At 35.0% G+C, this 22254-nt stretch overlaps 1 long non-coding RNA gene and 2 pseudogenes across 1 annotated transcript; 1 reads left to right on the forward strand and 2 right to left on the reverse strand.

Moving 5' to 3' along the window:
* The first annotated feature begins 34 nt into the window (after window positions 1-34).
* LOC117203865 (uncharacterized) lies at window positions 35-5277 on the forward strand. The gene is made up of 2 exons (XR_004486805.2): window positions 35-3164; window positions 4848-5277. It is a non-coding gene; the product is annotated as an uncharacterized LOC117203865 (long non-coding RNA).
* Window positions 5278-6408: 1131 nt separating this feature from the next.
* On the reverse strand, window positions 6409-17168 carry LOC125964798 (casein kinase II subunit beta-like; annotated as a pseudogene).
* LOC125964799 (T-box transcription factor T-like) lies at window positions 17080-18321 on the reverse strand (annotated as a pseudogene).
* Between the last annotated feature and the right edge of the window lie 3933 nt (window positions 18322-22254).

Here is a 22254-nt window from a genome sequence, read left to right on the forward strand (position 1 = left end):
TACTGATACATGCCAGGGGGTAAATAATATTAATGCTAAATACATACCTTTTAAGAAAAGAATAAAATGGACTATGATATGTCTTTGTTCAAGCACAAAGTTCCAAAGCTCTCCAATTGTCCTTTGGATGAAAGTTGAATCACATTTTCTTTACTATAGAATCAAATCTGAGCATTTCAAGAGGTAAACAGTGATTCTTTGATGCCTTACTTCAAAGCATTCAGAGGAAATTAATCAAATTAATCCATCCTTCTTTCCACTGGTAACAAAAATTATTCACTGCTTTGGACTCAGGGCATTTCACAAGACCCTAATGAGTATTGGGAAGGAAAAAAAAGTATTAAATGGTGGCATTAAGGAGGAGACTGTAAAGCACTGAATATTCTTTTTTTTAATGCCAGATTGGAAATGTAATTGAGTGAAGCAGGCCCCGGGTGGTTGGAAGCATTGCAAAGTGCATGGCCCGCCTAAAGGTGGCAGCTGCTACCCAGCAACCATGGATCATTGCCACATTGGAATTCAGAACCAGGTTTGGCAGATATTCCAGTGTTTGTGGAAAAGAAAGAAATTCATATTTTAATGTGAGCTCTCTAAATTTTTGAGTGTTGATGTTAACAAAAAAAAGTCCTTGTGAGCTGACTCAAATAAGTCAGGAAGTTCCTCCTTGTTAAATGAAAAAGCATTATGTACTTGACCTTGGTCTTGCCCCTCCCCAATTTTAATCAAAGTCCTTAAAAGCATTTAGAAAATATTTAAGTGACAATTATTTCTTATGTCAATTTTTCCTTGAGGAGCATCAAGAGAAAAATGTTACTTCCTTCCAAAAGCCATTGGTTGAAGACCAAGCAACTCTAATCATTTGGCTAATATGATTGTTTATATATTTCCCAGTAATCAAATAATTGTTCTCAGTTGATAAAGGGGAAGAGTATTTAAAAGGTTATTTTTAAATTACAGCAATACAGGTATTTTTTGAAACAAAGGGATATTGCTTTCAATACATTTTTTGCCTAAAATAGATGGTCTCTTTCCATATCTCTTCCAAATCTCTGAACGAATTCTCACGTTTTTTCAAAATTGTTGCTGTAAGCATGGTTAAATTATATCACCTCTATAGCCAGACTCTCATATTCTGAACCAGTTCTGATGTTGCTAACTACTTCACCTTGTGTGTCTTACCCAAATTTCTTGAGTCTCAGGTTCCTCATCTAGAAAATAATGGTCATTTTGGGATCAACTTCAGAGGCTTACTATGAGGATTTTGTAAGGAAATCTTTAAAGCTATCAGTGATAGAAAGTGTTCCATACATCTTAGTTATCATTATGTCCTTTGAAGTCATTCTTTTTTCCTGGTTTACATGGAAATACTGCTGCAGATGTCAGAAGACACATTTTTCTCCCACCTGAAACATTGCACATTTGTAGCAACCATCTTCATAGAGGAAAACAGAATTCTTATTCACTGCTGCACATATTTAATGTATTTTTGAGATCACTCTACCCCGTTTCTGGTCTTTATAAAGTTATCATAAAATTATAAGTGTCTTTGACAATTATCTAGTTACTAGACACAAAAGTATCAATACATGGGAACTCAGAGAGACTGAGTGATTTGCCTGGGATAAATAAATAAGGAAGTGGCAGAACTGGGACTAAAATTGTGTTTCTTTGTTTTGCTTTCATTATATATTTCTATCTAAATATATTTAAGTTGAAATTATAAATATTAAAAAAATTTGAATGCCTTAATTCATAGATTTTCTCCATTAAATTGGAAAGAAAAGGCTACATTAACAAGAGAAAACCATTATTTTTATAGGGAAATTTTGTCAATTAAGCTGCAGTATGCCAAACATCTGTGTACCTGTCAACCAATTCTACATGATTGACATAGTTTGCATTCATATACAGATATTCCTGCATTTTGAGATCTAGTTTTACACATTGACATTTTAATATAAATGATCAATAGAAAATCATATTCCATGGGCATCATGAATGAGTCAACAAATTTATTTGGCTTACTCTAAATAAATATTTCTTAAATGTCACATTTGCACAGCATTAAAAGTTTTAAGCAAATACTCGTGAAGCATGCCCCGTGACACTGATGATTGGATATATTATCTTGTCTCTTTCTAATGAAGAAAACAGTGTAGTTGCCAACTTTATATGAACTAAGGGAAGTTCTCTGACCACATGAGATGTTATTTCAAAGTAGATTTCCTTTGGAAGGATGATATTATGCTAAAATAATATGAGATTTATTTTTATTGCCCACTAAAGAACTAAGGAAAATACAATGCCATGGAAATTGTTATTTTAATGCTGTATTCAAAAGAATAAAAGTTAAATATAGAACTTTGAATTGCTTTTCTTCTCTCCTCACTGGTAGTATATGTTCGTATTCTGGAGATTGGGAAATTCAACTTCACACAACACATCCAGCTAATGAGATTGCAGAAACATTGTGGTCTCCATCATTTCCTTATCAGTGACAGTCCATTAAAAGCTCTAACCCCATGGAGTGAATTTCAGTTTTAAACTTTTGCATTCTGAAAACGGTCTTCCCAAGACCATTAATAGATAAGATGGATGCCACATTTGTTGACAGTTCAAGATACTTTTACCCTACTAGAACTGTTTTGAAACCAACAACAGACCTATTATCTTCTTTTACAAAGAAATTTTATAGTGCTATTTTAGTGAATTGCAAAACTCTGAAGGAAATTTTACTTTTATTTACCTGTGTTTTTGTTTCCTTACACAATGCAGTAAAATATGTACAATGTGTGTTTGTAGTCTACATTTGAATTGCATCCTTTCAGAAAAATTGAATAGGTCTACTAAAAACAATTTTCCTTTCAAGTGTGGCATGCTTTGTCCTTCTGAGAACAGAAAGATGATGATTTATTCCTGGATTCTTAATAGTTTTGGTTGCAATAAGTTAGTCATGATCACAATTGAATGTCAGGATTGTAAAATAATCAAAACAGCCTTTCCAAACTTAGTGTGGAGAAACTGAACAAATGCAAGCACAAAGATATGACTTCACCTCCTGACAAAGAAGGAGGAGGAGATTCCTGCCCAGACTGATGTCCCAAAGAAACAACCATGATTGTGAGGCATGGCATCCAGGGGGAGTTAAAGTCTTACTATTTTAGGTAATTTTTAAAATTGAAAATGTGTACAAGTTTCCTTCCATGAATGTAGTTAGAACATGTCAAAAAAGAACGGAATTCAACTCTCTGAATTCAGTCTCAGAGGTTTCAGAAAATAGTAGGGATAGTCACCTGAAGCAATTAGGCTTTTGAGAAGAATGGCATGTGGGCCACTGCTCTAGCTGTCCCTGAATGGGGACTGGAGACAAGGGCACAAATCTAGGTTTCCGGAGCTGTCCAATCAATAACCAGTGCCTTTGAAATATAAAATTCAGGAAACAATCAATGCATACTTAGGATTATTTGGTGATACAAAAAGTGCAGAAATAAATATGCCTGGAGATGGAGATACAGCTACTGATCTACAGTGCACAGAAAACTGGATACACTGAGTAGAGTGACAAATTCATGGTGTGCTGAAGAGAAGAGCTGTGTTGTCCTGTCAGGTACTGAGATTAAAATCTGTTTACAAAAAATAAATAAATAAATAAGAAAAAAAATCTGTTTACAACATTCAGCAAAAGAGGGTTGGCTCCCTTTGGAAATTTATTTGTACTTCAAAAGATGCTAAATAGAAACAGGATCGAAGATATGTTTGAAAGAAATATGCTGTATTTGAAGTGGAATCATCTCCCATCTTTAGTGAAAATAGCTCCATAATATCCCAGAAGCCAGGAGCACTATAGAGAGATTGTTTGGGTGGAATTACCAAATACACTTACTTACATTAAATTAATATCAATAATAGTCAATACACTTTGATCATTTTCTATGTATAGTAGTATACTTTATGTGGCTTATGTTATTTAATCTCTTCAATTAATCTATGAGGAGTCACTCAATGTTTGTCAACATCACAGATTAATAAATTGAGTTTAATACAGATTAGGTATCTTTCCTCAAGATTATGAAACTAGAAAGCATCAGAATAAGAGTTTTCAAACCCTTATTTAGCAAGGCAGTATATACTTCCTAATGCATATGATTAAGAAACAAGTTATCTCATACTTTATGTATATGTTATTTGATACTAAGAGACTCAGTCAATCCTTCTGAGGGTACAGGTAATGGTAAACGCTTTTTCTTTCCACCCAAAAGCTTCAGATAAAATGTTTTTAAGTGAATTGACTGTAAATAAAATTTTAATTTTATCTTAACAATATGCTAGAAAGATAGTTTTAAAAGTTTTTCATAATTCAAGATGATTTATATAATTTATATAATGTTCACATTAATTAAAACATGGTAACTGGGGTATACATATGGATAATTAGAGTAAGTTGGTAAGCTAAATGTTCTGTTTAACATAGATTATAAATTTGAGTAGACAAGAAAAATATGTTGCAATATCCATTTGAGCAACAGCAGCTTCTTGTTACAAACACCATGCTTAATATAACTATCCCTAGATATAAGTGAAAAATATCGATTATCACAGTTTTGCTTTTTGCTTTTTTAGTAAACAAAAGAGATATTAAGTTTCAGAATGATGAGCTCAACTTTCTTATTCCATGTGTCATTAGGATGTGGTATATAAATATTCTCCAACTTTGCTCTATATCTTCACAACAACGTGCAATGATAAACTAATGCTTTGCAATCTGAAAATTACATTTGTCACTTTTTTCCTCTAAGGGTGTCAGATTGAAAAACCTTTCTCATTTATGATCTGTGCTTCAATTACAGTTGAATTCAAGACTACATGAAAGAACTTGGTGCTGACAGTATTCAGTTTTCACATGGATATGGTTTTCCAAGACACCATAGTTTTCTGCTCCTTGTCCTTACTCATCTGTCTACTTGCCTCTTAGATTAAATATTTTCAACAAATATGCTTATTTGAAAGGGTCTTGTTTGAATTTTAATGTTATTATTTTGCTGCCCCATTTATACCTTATACTTAAACAAATTGCTTCTCCCCACTGCTGTAGCTTGTTACAAAGTCTCCATTGTGGATTACAAAAAGGTTTCATAATATCTGACCCTGAGGTGGCTAACATGACTCCAACACAGTATCTACAGGATAAATCCAAGCACCTCAAGGATAGATAGGTGTAGAAAGATCAAGTTAACAAAAACTAACACTTATAATATGAAAAAAAAAAAACTAGAACAACATGCAGTGCTTAGCAAACAATATACTGAGAAGAATATGAATATTACAATGTCTATATTTGTTGTCACTCACATAGAAGTATGGTGTTATCATTAGTCATTGAATTAGCCTAACTAGATTTTGATGGCTAAGAACACTCTCCAAATAGGCATCTTGATTTTTTCCACTGAGATGGGATTGGAATTTCAGTTCTCCAACTAAGAGATGTTTTATATCAACCCAACTTGACATAATTAGCCAATTCTCAATTTAATGTGTCATCCAATCTCTCCCCACTGATGTTCATAAATTTTGTATACACTCTGATTTCATTGGATTATTCATTATTTTTGACTTGACTCTCTATTCCAAGGGAAAAATAAAAGGTTTTATAGTACATTATAGTAGTTGCTAGATCATATACCTAAATTTTAGCTTCTTTTCACATTTATAATCATAAATCTATTAAATTAATTTCCAGAACATTTTGGAATATAGGTGGATTGAGATACACATTCTTGTCATGTTTAGATACGTCTGTTGGTACTTATGCTTTCTTTGAATTTTATTAAACATTGAATTGATTTTATCAAGTATAAAAATATATTCTCTCTTAAGATTTAATTGCTATTTACTAGTGATATTTGAGATTTGCTTTTTTTAAAATAATGCGAGTCAGTCTGTGGTTTGACACAGCAAAGTCCATTTCAACTTATAGCCCAGAACTATTTAAATAATATGAGAATTAGTTGATTTTAGGTATATGAAAATTTCCTTTCTAAAGACCTGTGATTTTTGTACCTTTCAACATGGTAGTTCTTGTAGATCTTTTAAAAAATTTCTTCATTATTATGGTACTATTCAGTATTCTTCTCATACATTAATCAATGATGCTAATGTATCTTAATATAAATAATCAATTTTATTTAGTAATTAAATAAATTACCATAGAATTATTTTAAAAATACCTTATGATTTTACAACATTTATATTAGGAGTCATCAAGCTCTAAACTATTTTTCCTGAAGAGATCTGGCAAGATTTTATATAAATTTTGAGTAAATGCTTATTTTTGCCTTTTTTCTACTTTATTTCATATTCACACCACAATAATGACTCTTCTAATTTAAAATATAAACCATAGAGTTTTCCTTAAAGGTGGCAGGGGAGGACTGGAACTGTCAAAGACAGAGTGACAGGTGGGGTTGGGAATAAGTGAATGGTCTTGACAGACTCAAAGTTGCTGGCAGCTTGGAACTGCACCTGGTAGGACAGTGGATGGATCTTGCAACTGTACACTTTGGACATAAACTGGTTAGTGGGCTGCTTGGGCCGGCATTCAGCATGCACCATGAAGAGCAATGTGAGGGAAACTGGTACCCAAGTAGGGGGCCTTCTGTGTGGTGCTGCCTCGATGGTGTCTTAGGTGTGGAATTGTCCATGCACTTGGGGCAGTAGAACTTCACCAGGGCCTCACCTGGGGTGTCAGAAAGGCTATTGGAAAGCATTGGCTTGTTCTCACAGTGCACGTGGGGCAGTAGCCGAACTCTCCCTGCTGGTACTTTTCCAACATCTGGGTGGTGCCATGGTTTGTGAGGATATAGGTGGTCTGGGTGAACCCATACAGCATCTTGGCTGACTGCTTAATCAGGGTTCTCTGGTTGGGGTTGTCTTCCAGCTCTTCATCAGGCTCCAGGTTCAAGATCATGTCTAGAGCTTGTCTACAATGAGGCACCTGCTCATTGAGTGGACTGAGATTAAATTTGTCCTGGATGGAGTCTTCATCCACTTCACAGAAGAATTCATAGTCATGGAGCCCACAGAACCAGTATAAATAACACTTCCTGATGTTTAAATCATTTTTTTAAATTTGTCATTTATTTTTCCTTACTGATTTCCTGATGCTTCTTTGTCTCTGTAATTTTGCTTTCTTGAGTGATCATAAAAGTCTTTGAAAGTTAGGGGTCTTTTTTTTCTTTTGTTTTGCAAAGCATGTCATGATTAAAATGTGTTTCTACTTATTTTAATGAATTAATAAATAAAAATATCATGGGAATGATATTTTTAATTTCTATGTCCTTTTAAGTGTCTATTGAACATAGTATCGGTAAAGACTAGTAACCACATCAAAAGAGTTCAGCTCAATGGATTGATTTCACATGTCAGAAGATACCTGCTTAGTCAGACTCAGATCAAAAACAGAATACCAATAACCTAGCACATTCTCATCTCAGTAAAAATTGTTCCAGTTAACTGCTCTCATGACTTCTAAAACCAGAGATTCGTCCTGTCTTTTTTTGTACTTAGTATTGATAAATTATGCATTATGTACATTATAGACGATCAATTCCCATTGTGTGAGTATTCCACAATTTTTACGGCTTCTCCTATGAGTGGATATTTATGTGGGTAGCACCCAGTTTGGGCTTACAAATAATGCTATAATGAATATTCTAGTGCATGCCTTTCAGTGAACTTATGGATGCACTCCTGTTGGGTTTAGGTATATATATAGGAGTGGAGCTGATTATCTTTGGAACTGTGTATCTTCAGCTTTTGTAAATACTGCAGTTTTTCAAACTGTCCTTATGCTTGAGGTTTTTTTTTTTCTATTGATACCATTTTTTTTAGTACATCTTTATTGGAGTATAATTGCTTCACAATACCATGTTAGTTTCTGTTGCACAACAAAGCAAATCAGCCGTATGCATACACATGTCCCCATATCCCCTCCCTCTTAAGCCTCCCTCCCATCCTCCCTATCCCACCCTTCTAGGTCACCTCAAAGCACCGAGCTGATCTCCCTGTGCTATGCTGCTTCTTCCCACCAGCCAACTATTTTACATTCGGGAGTGTATATACATCAATGCTACTCTCACTTTGCCCCAGCTTCCCCCTCCCACCCCATGTCATCAAGTCCATTTTCTATGTCTACCTCTTTATTCCTGCCCTGCAACTAGGTTCATCAGTACTATTTTTTTTTAGATTCCATATATATGCATTAACATATGGTGACATACTTCACTCTGTATGACAGACTCTAGGTCCACCCACCTCACTACAAATAACTCAATTTAGTTCCTTTTTATGGCTGAGTAATATTCCATTGTATATATGTGCCACATCTTCTTTATCCATTCCTCTGTCGATGGACACTTAGGTTGGTTCCATGTCCTGGTTATTGTAAATAGTGCTGCAATGAACATTGGGGTGCATGTCTCTTTTTGAATTATGGTTCTCTCAGAGTATATGCCCAGTAGTGGGATTGCTAGGTCATATGGTCGTTCTTTTTTTAGTTCTTTAAGGACCCTCCATACTGTTTTCCATAGTGGTTGGATCAATTTACATTCCCACCAACAGTGCAGGAGGGCTCCCTTTTCACCACACCCTTTCCAGCATTTATTGTTTCTAGATTTTTTGATAATGGCCATTCTGACTGGCGTGAGGTGATACCTCATTGTAGTTTTGATTTGCATTTCTCTAATAATTAGTGATGTTGAGCATCTTTTCATGTGCCTTTTGGCCAACTGTATGTGTCCCTTGGTGAAATGTCTATTTAGGTCTTCTGCCCACTTTTTAACTGACTTGTTTGTTTGTTTGATATTGAGCTGCATGAGCTATTTGTATAATTTGGAGATTAATCCTTTGTTGTTTTATTTGCAAATATTTTCTCCCATTCGGAGGGTTGTCTTTTTGTCTTGTTTATGGTTTCCTTTGTTGTGCAAAAGTTTTTAAGTTTAATTAAGTCCCATTTGTTTATTTTTGTTTTTATTTCTGTTACTCTAGGAGGTGGGTCAAAAAAGTTCTTCCTGTGGTTTATGTCAGAGTGTTTTTCCTATGTTTTCCTCCAAAAGTTTTATAGTGTCTGGTCTTACATTTAAGTCATTAATCCATTTGGAGTTTATTTTTGTGTATGGTGTTAGGTAGTGTTCTCATTTCATTCTTTTACATGTAGTTCTCCAGTTTTCCCAGCACCACTTATTGAAGAGGCTGTCTTTTCTCCATTGTATGTTCTTGCCTCCTTTGTCATAAAACAGGTGTCCATATGTGCATGGATTTATCTCTGGTCATTCTGTCCTGTACCATTGATCTATATTTGTTTTTGTTCCAATACCTTGCTGTCTTGATTACTGTAGCTTTGTGGTATAGTTTGAAGTCGGGGAGGCTAATTCCTCCAACTCCATTTTTTTTTTACTCAAGATTGCTTTGGCTATTCAGGGTCTTTTGTGTTTCCATATGAATTGTAAGATTTTTTGTTCCAATTCTGTGAAGAATGCCATTGGTAGTTTGATAGGGATTACACTGAATCTGTAGATTGCTTTAGGCTATATAGTCATTTTCACAATATTGATTCTTCCAATCCAAGAACATGGTATATTTCTCCATCTGTTTTTGTCATCTTTGGTTTCTTTCATCAGTGTTTTATAGTTTTCTGAGTACAAGTCTTTTGCCTCCTTAGGCAGGTTTATTCCTAGGTATTTTATTCTTTTTGCTGCAATGGTAAATGGGAGTGTTTCCTTAATTTCTCTTTCTGATTTTTTGTTGGTGGTGTGTAGGAATGTCAGAGATTTCTGTGCATTAATTTTGTATCCTGCAACTTTATTAAACTCATTGATTAGTTCTAGTAGTTTCCTGGTGGTATCTTTAGGATTTTCTATGTATAGCATCATGTCATCAGCAAATAGTGATGGTTTTAATCCTTATTTTTCCAATTTGTATTCCTTTTCTTTCTTTTTTTTCTCTGATTGCCATGGCTAGGACTTCCAAAACTATGTTGAATAAGAGTGGCGAGAGTGGACATCCTTCTCTTGTTCTTGATCCTAGTGGAAATGCTTTCAGTTTTTCACCATTGAGTATGATGCTTGCTGTGGGTTTGTCATATATGGACTTTATTATGTTGAGGTAGGTTCCCTCTATGCCCACTTTCTGGAGGGTTTTTATAATAAATTGGTGTTGAATTTTGTCAGAAGTTTTTTCTGCATCTACTGAGATGATCATATTGTTTTTATTCCTTAAATTGTTAATGTGGTGTATCACATTGATTGATTTGCATATATTGAAGAATCCTTGCATCCCTGGGATAAATTCCACTTGATCATGGTGTGTGATCCTTTTAATGTGCTGTTGGATTCTGTTTGCTAGTGTTTTGTTCAGGATTTTTACATCTCTGTTCATCAGTGATATTGGCCTGTAGTTTTCATTTTTTGTGATACCTTTTTCTGGTTTTGGTATCAGGGTGCTGGTGGCTTCGTACAATGAATTTGGGAGTGTTTCTCCCTCCGCAATTTTTTAGAAGAGTTTGAGAAGGATTGGTGTTTGCTCTTCTCTAAATGTGCTCTTCTCTAAATGCTTGATAGAATTCTCCTGAGAAGCCATCTTGTCCTGGACATTTTTTTGTTGGAAGATTTTTAATTATGGTTTCAATTTCATTACTTGTGATAGGTCTGTTCATATTTTCTAATTCTTCTTGGTTCAGTCTTGGAAAATTGTACCTTTCAAAGAATTTGTCCATTTCTTCATGGTTGTCCATTTTATTGGCATATGGTTGTTTGTAGTAGTCTCTTATAATCCTTTGTATTTCTGCAGTGTCTGTTGTGATTTCTCCTTTTTCATTTCTAATTTTATTGATTTGTGTCCTCTCCCTCTTTTTCTTGATGATTCTGTCTAAGGGTTTATCAATTTTGTTTATCTTTTCAAAGAACCAGCTTTTAGTTTTATTGATCTTTGCTATTGTTTTCTTCATTTCTATTTCATTTATTTCTGCTCTGATCTTTATGATTTCTTTCCTTCCTCTGACTTTGGGTTTTCTTTGCTCTTCTTTCTTTAGTTGTCTTAAAAGTAACATTAGATTGTTTATGTGAGATTTTTCTTGTTTCTTGAGGTGAGATTGAATTGCTGTAAACTTCCCTCTTAGAACTGCTTTTGCTGTGATGCATAGGTTTTGGGTCATTGTGTTTTCATTGTCATTTGTTTCTATGTATTTTTTATTTCTTCTTTGATTTCTTCAGTGATCTCTTGGTTATTTAGGAGTGCACTGTTTAACTTCCATTTTTTTTGTGTTTTTTACAGGTTTTTTCCTGTAATTGATTTCCAATCTCATAGTGTTGTGATCAGAAAAAATGCTTAATAGGTTTCAATTTTCTTAAATTTACCGAGGCTTGATTTGTGACCCAAGATGTGATCTATCCTGGAGAATGTTCCATCAGTACTTGAGAATAAAGTGTATTCCATCACTTTTGGGTGGAATGTTCTATAAATATCAATTAGATCTATGTGGTCTATTATGTCATTTAAAGTTTGTGTTTCCTTATTAATTTTCTGTCTGGATAATCTGTCCATTGGTGTAAGTGAGGTGTTAAAGTCCCCTACTATTCTTTTTTTACTGTCGATTTTTCCTTTCATGGTGGTTAGCATTTGCCTTATGTATTGAAGTGCTCCTATGTTGGGTGCATAAACATTTATAATTGTTATATCTTCTTTTTGGACTGATCCTTTGATTATTATGTAATGTCCCTCCTTATCTCTTGTAACAGTCTTTATTTTAAAGTCTATTTTATCTGATACAAGTATTGCTACTCCAGCTTTCTTTTGATTTCCATTTGCATGGAATATCTATTTCCATCCCTTCACTTTCAGTCTGTATGTGTCCCTAGGACTGAATTGGGTCTCCTGTAGACAGCATATATATGGGTCTTTTTTTGTATCCATTCAGCCAGTCTGTGTCCTTTGGTTGCGGCATTTAGTTTATTTACTTTCAAGGTTATTATCGATATGTATGTTCCTATTACCATTTTCTTCATTGTTTTCAGTTTGTTTTTGTGGGTCTTTTTCTTCTCTTTGTGTTTCCTGCTTAGGGAAGTTTCTTTAGCATTTGTTGTAAACTGTTTTCATGGTGCTGAATTCTCTTAGCTTTGGTTTGTCTGAGAAGCTTTTGACTTGTCCATCAAACCTGAATTAAATCCTTGCTGGGTACAGTAATCTTGGTTGTAGGTTTTTTTCTTTCATCACTTTAAGTATATCCTGCCACTGCCTTCTAGCTTGCAGGGTTTCCACTGAAAAATCAGCTGATAACCTTACGGGGATTTCTTTGTATATTATTTTTTTGTTTTTCTCTTGCTGTTTTTAATATTTTTCTTTCCATTTAATTTTTGTTAATTTGATGAATATGTGTACTGGTGTATTTTTCCTAGGTTTTATCCTGTATTGGGACTCTCTGTGCTTCCCGGATTTGGCTGACTCTTTCCTTTCCCATGTTAAGGAAGTTTTCCACTATAATCTCTTCAAATATTTTCTCAGACCATTTGTTTTTCTCTTCTTCTTCTGGGACGCCTATAATTTGAATGTTGGTGCATTTAGTATTGTCCCAGTGGCCTCTGAGATTGTCTTCAATTCTTTTCATTCTTTTTTTCTTTATTTTTCTCCTCAGCAGTTATTTCCACCATTTTGCCTTCCAGCTCACTTATTCGTTCTGCTTCCGCTATTCTTTTACTGATTCCTTCTAGTGTATTTTTCATTTCAGTTATTGTGTTGTTCATCTCTGTTTGTTTGTTCTTTAGTTCTTCTAGGTCTTTGTTAAACACTTCTTGTATTTTCTCAATCCGTGCTTCCATTCTATTTCTGAGATTCTGAATCATCTTTGCTATCATTACTCTGAATTCTTTTTCAGGTAGATTGCCTATTTCCTTTTCATTTACTTGGTCTTGTAGGTTTTTACCTTGCTCCTTCAACTGTGACATATTTTTTTGCCATCTCATTTTTTTTTTTTTTAATGAGTAGGTTGTGTTCCTGTTTTACTGGTTGTTTGGCCCGAGGCTTCCAACACTAGAGTTTGTAGGCTATTGAGTAGAGATGGTCTTTGTGCTGAGATGAGGACCTCTGGGAGACCTCACTCTGAAGAATATTCCCTGGAGTCTGAGGTTCTCTGTTAGTCCAGTGGTTCAGACTCGGAGCTCCCATTGCAAGAGCTTCCGCCCAACCCCGAGGTCATGAATCAAGATCCCACAAGCCATGTGGGGCAGCAAAAAAAAGAAAAAAAAAAAAAGAACAGTAACAAAGTAAAAATAAAATTAGACTAGGAAACAAACAGATTTATTAGAAAGAATGTAAAAATAAAAATATATATGAATCAACAACTGGAGTGTACATCAGTACCCTATAGTAAAAAAGAGGAGGAGGGAAAAGGAAAAAAAAAAGGTGGGGGAGGGAAGGCCTTGGCTGTGGAGAGCGAGGCCTAAGCAAGGGTGAGGTTTGGGTGGTGTATGGGGCCAATGCTCAGGACCCACAAGGCTGGAAAACATCTTGAGGGCTGTGGGGGATGGGGCTTATACTCAAGGAACAGTAGGAACCCAGGCGTGCCACCCACCCCTGGTCTCAGAGGGTAGGGGACCTCACCTGGGAGCCCAGCAGGGGCAGAGCAAATGCCCTCCTCTCCTCCCCTGCTCCTCTGGTCTGGGGTCTGGGAGGGTCCCTCCTGCCTGCCTCTCTGATCTCCCAGGCCTCTCTCCTATGTCCCCAGGACCAATACGGTAGGGGGAAAAGGGGGCCTTGGAGGGCAGGGGACCAGCCTGGGAGCTCAGCAGGCTCCCTGTGCCCAAGTGAGTAGGGTAATCACCCTCTGCTCCTCTCCTGATCCTCCTGGATGGCCCCTCCTATCTGCCACTCCTGATCTCCCCAGCCTCCCTCCTATGTCCCCAGGACCCATGCGGCCTGGATGGGGCTTTGAGGGGAGGGGGAATTGGCTTGGGAACTCAGCAAGCTCCCCAGCCCAAGGGACACCAATGCTGTCTGGGCTCCACTTCTCCCCCATCGGTCTGCCTACATCCTACTCGTTCACTCTGAGGTTCCTCCTGTCTCCTTGGGGGTCAGAGTCCCCTACCAGTGGCTGGCAGGCACCCTAGTTGTGGGGAGAAGCTAACTCTGTGTGTTCCCACACCGCCATCTTGACTCCTCCCCTGTGCTTGAGTTTTGAGATACATAATTTACTTTGATATTTATAAGAAATCTAAAAACTCAGCTTTTATTTTCCTATTTACACAAACTTTCAGAAATGTGTGTTTTAACTTCAAAATATTTTATCACATTTTGTTATAATTACTAGTTTTATAACATTGTGGTAAGAAAATGTGATGTAAACCCTTATAATTTATCTGTTTCCAAGTGTGTTGCAATTTATTTTAAAATGTCCAAAGTATGTTGGAAAAATAGGAGACAGAAAGTGGATAGAGTGAGAACATAGTTACATAGAAAGAACAGTCTACAGTTTAGTAGTTAAATGACCTCAATTTCCTTTTTCTATTATCTTCTTGTTATGTTGAAATTTTTTCCTTTTTCATACTATCATTGATTTCTTATTAACTTCTTTTTTACCTTCTTATAATTTTTTTCTAACACTCAATGGTTTCAGACTAATCATATCCCTAATTGGGACTGGTATATTTGTAAATATCAATTGACATTTCTTTCATTCTTCATCACTTTTTAAATAGTTTTTGTATATAATAATTTTTTTAACATTTTTATCAAACATTTGGGTAATTTGTTTCTCTCTGTGTACATGTAGTAATTGCATCTTTAAAACTCAGACTTTATACTTTGCTTTTGATTCAGGAATTTAACCCAAAAAAGGATTATTGCTGTGACATTTATAATCAGATTAATGTTTCTTGTTGTCTTAGGGCCTCTAGTGTGGCTGTAATTTTTAGATTTTGTTTTTTACTTTCTTAGCAGTATTTTTTAATCTCACCTAAACCCATTTTTGCCTCATTATTCCTTTCTCATTCCAGCCTGTTCTTCCCATCTAATTAGTTATTGCTGTTTTATAGACATTATGTATTTTTATGTGATTATGACAACAAAAGTTTTCCTGAAATTCCTCCTAGGTCATTGAGTGTTTTTTTGACACATATGTACTGGGCTCCTATTTTCCAAAAATGATTCTAGGTCTTGGGGACTGATCAACTGGCAAGAAAAACTTGAGTTCTTACACTTGAGGAACTTGAATCTGACAGGGGCAAGGGGGGCAATCAATAAAATATTTGGAAAATAAAAGAATAAACATAGTAGATAAAAATTCGTGTTATGAAAAAAATCTAACAGACCAAGGGTTTTCATAGTACATTGGGGCAGTTGATGTGGAGTGGTCAGGTGTGGCCTCTGTGAGGAATGAAATTGAAGGAGTAAGCCAGGCGATTATGTGGGGAAAGCCATTTCCAGACAAAGAAATATCCTGTGCAAAAGACTTAAGTCAGCTCTAGTATAAAATACATCTTCTCACCGTTGGAAAAATATTACTTTCATGTACATTTGCATCTTTACACTGTCAAAGTATCATTATTTAGTTTAATACAGTCTTTGCTCCAATTATCACAAACAAATGTAGAAATGCATTATCTCTTCTTTGGATGAACTTAATCTGGATACTTTATCAGAATATTTTAAGGTATATCATGAACTACAATTTGTTAATATAAAACTTAAAGAGCCAGTTAAAAAATATGAAGTTGATTTTTTATCATTAATTTAGAACAATTTTACATGCTTCCAGTTAATTTAGAGATTACCAAAAAAGGGGCATTTAAAAAGCATTTGATCTTCAGAAAACCTTTACTAAGTAATTATAAGCTCTTAAGATCACTTTCCTTTAGGTCTTCCCTGGTGGCACAGTGGTTGAGAGTCCACCTGCCGATGCAGGGAACACAGGTTCGTGCCACGGTCCGGGAAGATCCCACATGCCGCGGAGTGGCTAGGACTGTGAGCCATGGACACTGAGCCTGTGCTCCACAACGGGAGAAGCTGCAACAGTGAGAGGCCTGCGTACCGCCAAAAAAAAAAAAAAAAAAAAAATCACTCTCCTTTGAAAAGGAAAGCATGTGTTCTTTTGTGTAATCCATCTTAAACTTTAAAGTTTTTCATTCTGGGCAAAAGAAGTTTGCTCAATATTTTCCAAAATAAATATTTCTAGATGCACAGTAAGTTAGCAAAAGATGAGAATTTGAGCTATGTAAATTTTGAAAATTTTAGTGGATTATGTTTGTCACTAATTTCTAGTACTGAATCCTCTCACTAGATCTTTTTAGAACTTATTTAGTTTTTTGCTGTTGTTGTTTCTTTTTTTTTTTTTTTTGCATATTACCTTTATTTTGCAGAAAATGTTTTGCTCATTGTCTTTGGCTATTTTTTTCAGAAGAAAAATATTGCCATTGTATGTTTAACAATACAAGAGGCAATTACATATGCTCAAAATAAACACATTCTATTGGGCAGAACAGTGAAATTTCCATTGCAGTTAAAGTCTGTTGTCCTCAACTATGAATTTATTATTTTGTCCCTAACAGCTTAACTATAAGTATGATAGCTGTCACAAAAGGGACCTGAAAACTACTCTGAAGAAACAAGGGATGCAATTGAAAGTATGCTTTTTATTTCACTAAATAAGACGAGTTGAGTTTATTAATTCTAGTGTGTCAAATCTTCTATATTCTGTAAGAGACACAAAAAAATAAGTTTCTGGATCTTAGCAAACAAAATTTTATTATGATCAAGTAATGGTGATTTAATAGTCCAACTGAGTTTTGTTTCCATACTTAAATTCATCTGTAGCATATAAACGCAACATAGGACAACACTTGTGTTGCAGATGATGGGTGGGGTTATTTTTTTGATGAACAACAGGACATATATTCCTTTTCATATTTTAAAGTGAAGTTAATAAGATTTTTTTTCTTTCTTGACCTATGAGACTGTCATTTTGTACCTAGATCAAATCCTGAGTAAAACTGGTAGACATAAAAAAAAAATAGTGTATATTTTAAGGAAAGGCTTTGGTTTACATGGAAGGTGGTGACAGGGATATCCATGAGGTTATGAGGCCAAGGTGTGATATTGGCTGTCAGGAATATCTGTGGCCACGACATGGTTCTTATAGAGTGAGAATCCTGAGGAGAAGGGACCTGAGATTATTTGGGTAAGATAGTGTTCACTGGGAAGGTCTGGACTCCCAGCCCATTAGGTAGCTATGCTGTCTGAGATCCTGGTGTGAAGGTGCTCTGCTAGCTGACCACAGGTTGGGGTACCGATGCAGTCCTGTTGTGCTCAGGAGTAACATGATAGTATGTACACACATGCTGAGGCTGGGCTAAGTTCATGGGATCAGATCATGGACAACTTGCAAATGAATTGTCAGAATAGGTTGGAGAATTTTTCCAATGAGTGTATGGGCTAAGTATGAGCTTGTCCAAGTGAGGAGGAGTCCTAGGCACGGCTTTGAGGACAGGGACAGGGATGTGTGAACTGTGGTTCCTCAGCATAGAGCATTTTTCACAGCCATGGGTGGAGAAAAGTGAGACAGGACCTCCAAACTGAGGATGGGGGTTGACAGCAGGTAGAAGGAACTGAGTCCAGGGATAAGCTACTTCCATTAGTAATACCCAGGTTGCTGTTTGTCTCTGGGTTCTTCCATCTTATCTTTGTGATCCCTGCTTCTTTTTGCATCACAGCAAGCCCTTGCAAATCAGTTTTATGTAGTTTTAAGAGCTGTAATCTCTTTCTGGTAAGCCTTGACAGATATGCATTGAGTCTTGAGAATGCCGTGGCTGGTAGTCATCCCCTGTAGACCCTCAACTCATACTATATGAATTTAGAGCTTTTATTTATGTAAGGAGTTCAATATGTACATATGAATTGGACTGACCCCCCAGGCACCCACTCTCTGTTCACACACTTCCAGAAGTGGTTGCTCTCCATCACAAAATCCAAGATAAAACAACACATGGTGTTCGGGTCCAGGCCAGACATACTCAATTTCAGCACTGGGAACATCCTCCTGCTGTTATTGGTGACCATCACCTGGTTGGTGAGCTCTCTGAAGTACAGCCATATCTAACTTTTCTTGATTGACACTGGGGTCACCCTTCTCCCTGCCAGCCTGTAGCTCTCACTTCAAGGAGCTCAGCTGGTGGTCCACTCTATTGCAGGCTATCCTACAAGTTCCGGACACCAAGGGAGATTGTCCTCTTGCTGACCCTTCTTCATGGCCCTCCAACCCAGACTTACTTACCCAAGAGCCATATTTAACTCCTTTCAACAGCCACTCTTCCAAGAAAAGGAGCAGCAAATGTCCACAGTTCCCAGGCAGAGACCTGTGAGGAGAAGACTTGAAGGTAGGGGAGGGGCAGAGGGGTGAAGATAGAGGATAGTCCCCTTGAACTCCTGCAAGGCATGACTAAAGTAGCTCTTTGTGGCATTGGATTTGCTTTAAACAATTAAAAATCTGACTATTGACTAGCACACAAATATTTATAAAATATACAAATAAAACTATTGATATCTTTGAAGCCCATTTTTAAACAAAAGGAACATTTTTAAATGTGCCAGCATATAAATTATGGGTACCTCAGGATTATTATAACTTTTCTATAACATTTTATTAGATCTTTATGGTGTTTTTAAAAATGTTGGCCACTGATATTTGAAATTTGATAGGTATTTATAAAGTTTCCTCAAAGAATTCTTATGACAGCTAAAATTTTTGCCTATTTAGACAGACCCTTTTGGCTGGCTACTCGGTAAAGTACCACATGCTGTGATTATTACGTTTTGTGCTTTCCAAGTCAACACCCAGATGCCTGTGAACCTGACCTGCACAGAGTAGTTATTTTGGTTCTTTAAACTGCCTGCCAAACTGTTACAGTAGCTTTTACATATGGACAGATGGTCACTTCAGAACAAATCAAAATATAATATTTGGTCTCTGAACTTACTTTTGAATTCAAATCTTTGAAGATGAATGCTAACTCAGATTGAATTTTGGGTTTGACTAATTGTTTTGATGTTCTTAGGCAGTTTTCATGAAACATATTTGATCAAATAACTTAACATGGACTTCACTTCTTATTAGTTGTATAATGTCCCTTCTGGTGTGTTAAATGCAATAAAAATTTGAGCATATATACTAATATGTAGCTCCTACCCAGCATATGATGAACAAAATATGTATTAACAAGAGACATCAATCCATTTTTGAGGTTATGCACGTAGTTTACTGCTGAAATGCGGTAAAACTTTAAAATTTGTAATTTCTGGTCAGAGTTTATGAGAAACATGAATATGAGCAAGATAGGTAAATTTAGTGTTTTTTTAACAAGGTAGGTATGGCACAGACTTCAAACTATAACACAGATTTCAAGCAAACAAGGGTAATTACATTGATTTAAGCAGTTCTTTGCCATTTATTCATATATTTTTTTGTCTTAATTCAGACCTAGCTTAATTCACCCCTCCCTCCCTCCTTTCCTCCCTCTCTCCCTTCCTTCCTTCCTTCCTTCCTTCCTTCCTTCCTTCCTTCCTTCCATCTTTCCTTCCCTTTCTTCTGTTCTGCCTTTCTTTCTCCTATCTCTTTAAACTGCAGTCCTGAGTAAAATGGATGGTTTCAGATTAACCTAATTAATTACAACTAAATAGCCACTTATGTCATTAACCCAGGATACTTCCCTGGGCTACTCAGATCCAAATGTAGATTTCATATTTTCAATGGAACAATGTTTGTTAGAAAATATATTTCATATTATAATCTTTATAATGAGAAAAATGCTAATTAAAACCAAAACCATTAGTCACCTGTAAGATTTGAAATATATGAAAAGTTTGATAACACTCTGTTGGTGAGGCTAAGGAGGAAAAAGCAGTCTAATATTTTGTTTTTCAAAATGTAAAATGGGACAACATCCATGGAGAAGATTTTATCAATATCTAACAAAATCATAGCTGTATTTGGCCTTTGATCTATCAATCCCTCTTCCAGGAATCTGTTCCAAAGATCCAAAAGTACACTGACATTAGTTTGAAATGACATGTATCAAATGTTCTTCAATGTAACATTATTGGTACTAGTAACAAAATTGAAATCACCCCCAAAATCCAAAATTCTAACACCAAAATCCAACAGTTACATAAACTGCAATATATCTACACAGTGGATTACTATGTACTTGCGCAAAGCAGTTGGGAAGATCTCTACAAAATGGATTAAATGGATTATATATTGTATATTTTGGAGTATAAATTGTTAAGTGATAAAAGGAAGTTGCAGAAAACTGTGTATAGTATGTCACCTTTTGTGTAAGAAACCCTCCCTTCCTTCCTTCCTTCTTTCCATCCTTCCTTCCACCCCTTTCTCTCTCTTTCATCTCTGTTTCTTTTCTTTATTATTTCACAGTTTGTGCTTTTCTTTTTATATTTGCAAAAATAAATAAGGGAAGGAGAGAAGAAAAACTCATAAAAATTGTTCCCTATAAGGTAACTGTCTCTCCATTCTGAAAAGTGAGACGTTGAAATCATCTACTATTATTGCACTTCTGTCTATTTTTCTAGTCAATTCTGTCAGTGTTTGTTTTATATATTTAGGTGCTCTGATGTTGCATGAATATATATTTGTAATTGTTATATCTTCCTAGTGATTTGACCTTTTATCATTATATAATGTCCTACTTTGTTTTTGTGATAGTTTTTTGTTCAAATTGACAATAAATTTTAAGCATAATTAACTGTCATTAGCACAAATTCATGAACTGTATCTTCGTTTTTCTCATTTTTTGAAACCTTATATTTATAATCATAGTTATTTATATTTGATAAATAAAATTATTTATAAAGAATTCAAGTTATAAGTAAATGGAAATGTATCATTCAATTTTTGTTTTCTTGCTAGTGGAGGACATTAAGCAAAACTAAGATTTTTAATTCATAAATATGGTAATAAAATTGAACATGTATTTAAAGTATTGAAATAGTATAACTGAAGAATAAGAAACATTATAATAAATGCTTTATTATCATTAATGTTAAATTCTTTTGATTACTGATTTTAATTGAAGATTTTAAAAATACACTATAAAAAATAAAAATACATTATAAATATATTTGCATTATAAATCTATATTTAAAACTTGTAAATGTTGATAGAACTAATTGTCCTGTTGAATAATGGAACAGAGTTCCTCATCTAATTATTTAATTTTTATGATCCTTGTGAAATAACAGTTAACTATTTGAAATGTGCTATTCATTTTTGTATGTGTTTTACAGAAAGAAATTGTATTCTGTCATAGCTTACATTTCTAAATTCAAAAAGGCAAATATTTCAAGACCTTTATTATCTTGATCATTTTGACACATTTAAAAATCATCCAATTTTAACAAAGATGTCCTTACCAGGAAATGGTAAGTTCTACTGACAAGTTAAAACAAATGACCAATTATTATTTTTAATTATATTTGTTGCTGGGAAAAAGAAATTGTAGAAAACTAGTCAGAGAAGAAGGATTATATCCTTTAATTTGTAATAAATTTATTTGTAAAGATGGGTGATGTGATGCCTAGCTGTGAAAATAAGTAACATGACAAGTAAATATTAAAGCCATGGAAGTGATCTAAAAATACCTGGATAATTATTGCAGATTATATAAATGTGGGTTTCTGGGGTAGGATTGGAGGTACCAGCCACTTTCCACTGGAAACAAAGCTTCAGTGACTTATATTCTATTGCCAGAAGAACTGGGGAATTTAAACATAGAAATAGAGTAATTGGATGATTTATTTCATAAGCATACATTTTTAAATGTTGCTGATGACTTTTCTTGAAAGTAAAGCCAGAAGGATTTTAAGATTCTTAACTGTAAATATTAGAAATGATTATTATAATACTTTCCATGATAAAATTATTTGAAACTTACTCTTGTATATTCCCAATGAAAGGTGATTCTTATGTTTTATTGTGGCTAATTTAATGAAATAATATTTTATACAAAACACAATTTTCCTAACTTGGAAATTATAATTAATTAAATTAAGAACACATTTGAGTTTTGAGTGTTGTCGTTTAGACTGTGGGCATTATCAGGGCACAATAATCCACTTGGTGAAAATTTAGTCTAGTTGAAGGCCAATTATTTTATTTCCTTGTAATTCACATGATATGTCCTTGCAAATAGAAGCAGCCGCTAG

Source organism: Orcinus orca, chromosome 6 (genome assembly GCF_937001465.1).
Source record: "Orcinus orca chromosome 6, mOrcOrc1.1, whole genome shotgun sequence".
Taxonomy (NCBI): domain Eukaryota; kingdom Metazoa; phylum Chordata; class Mammalia; order Artiodactyla; family Delphinidae; genus Orcinus; species Orcinus orca.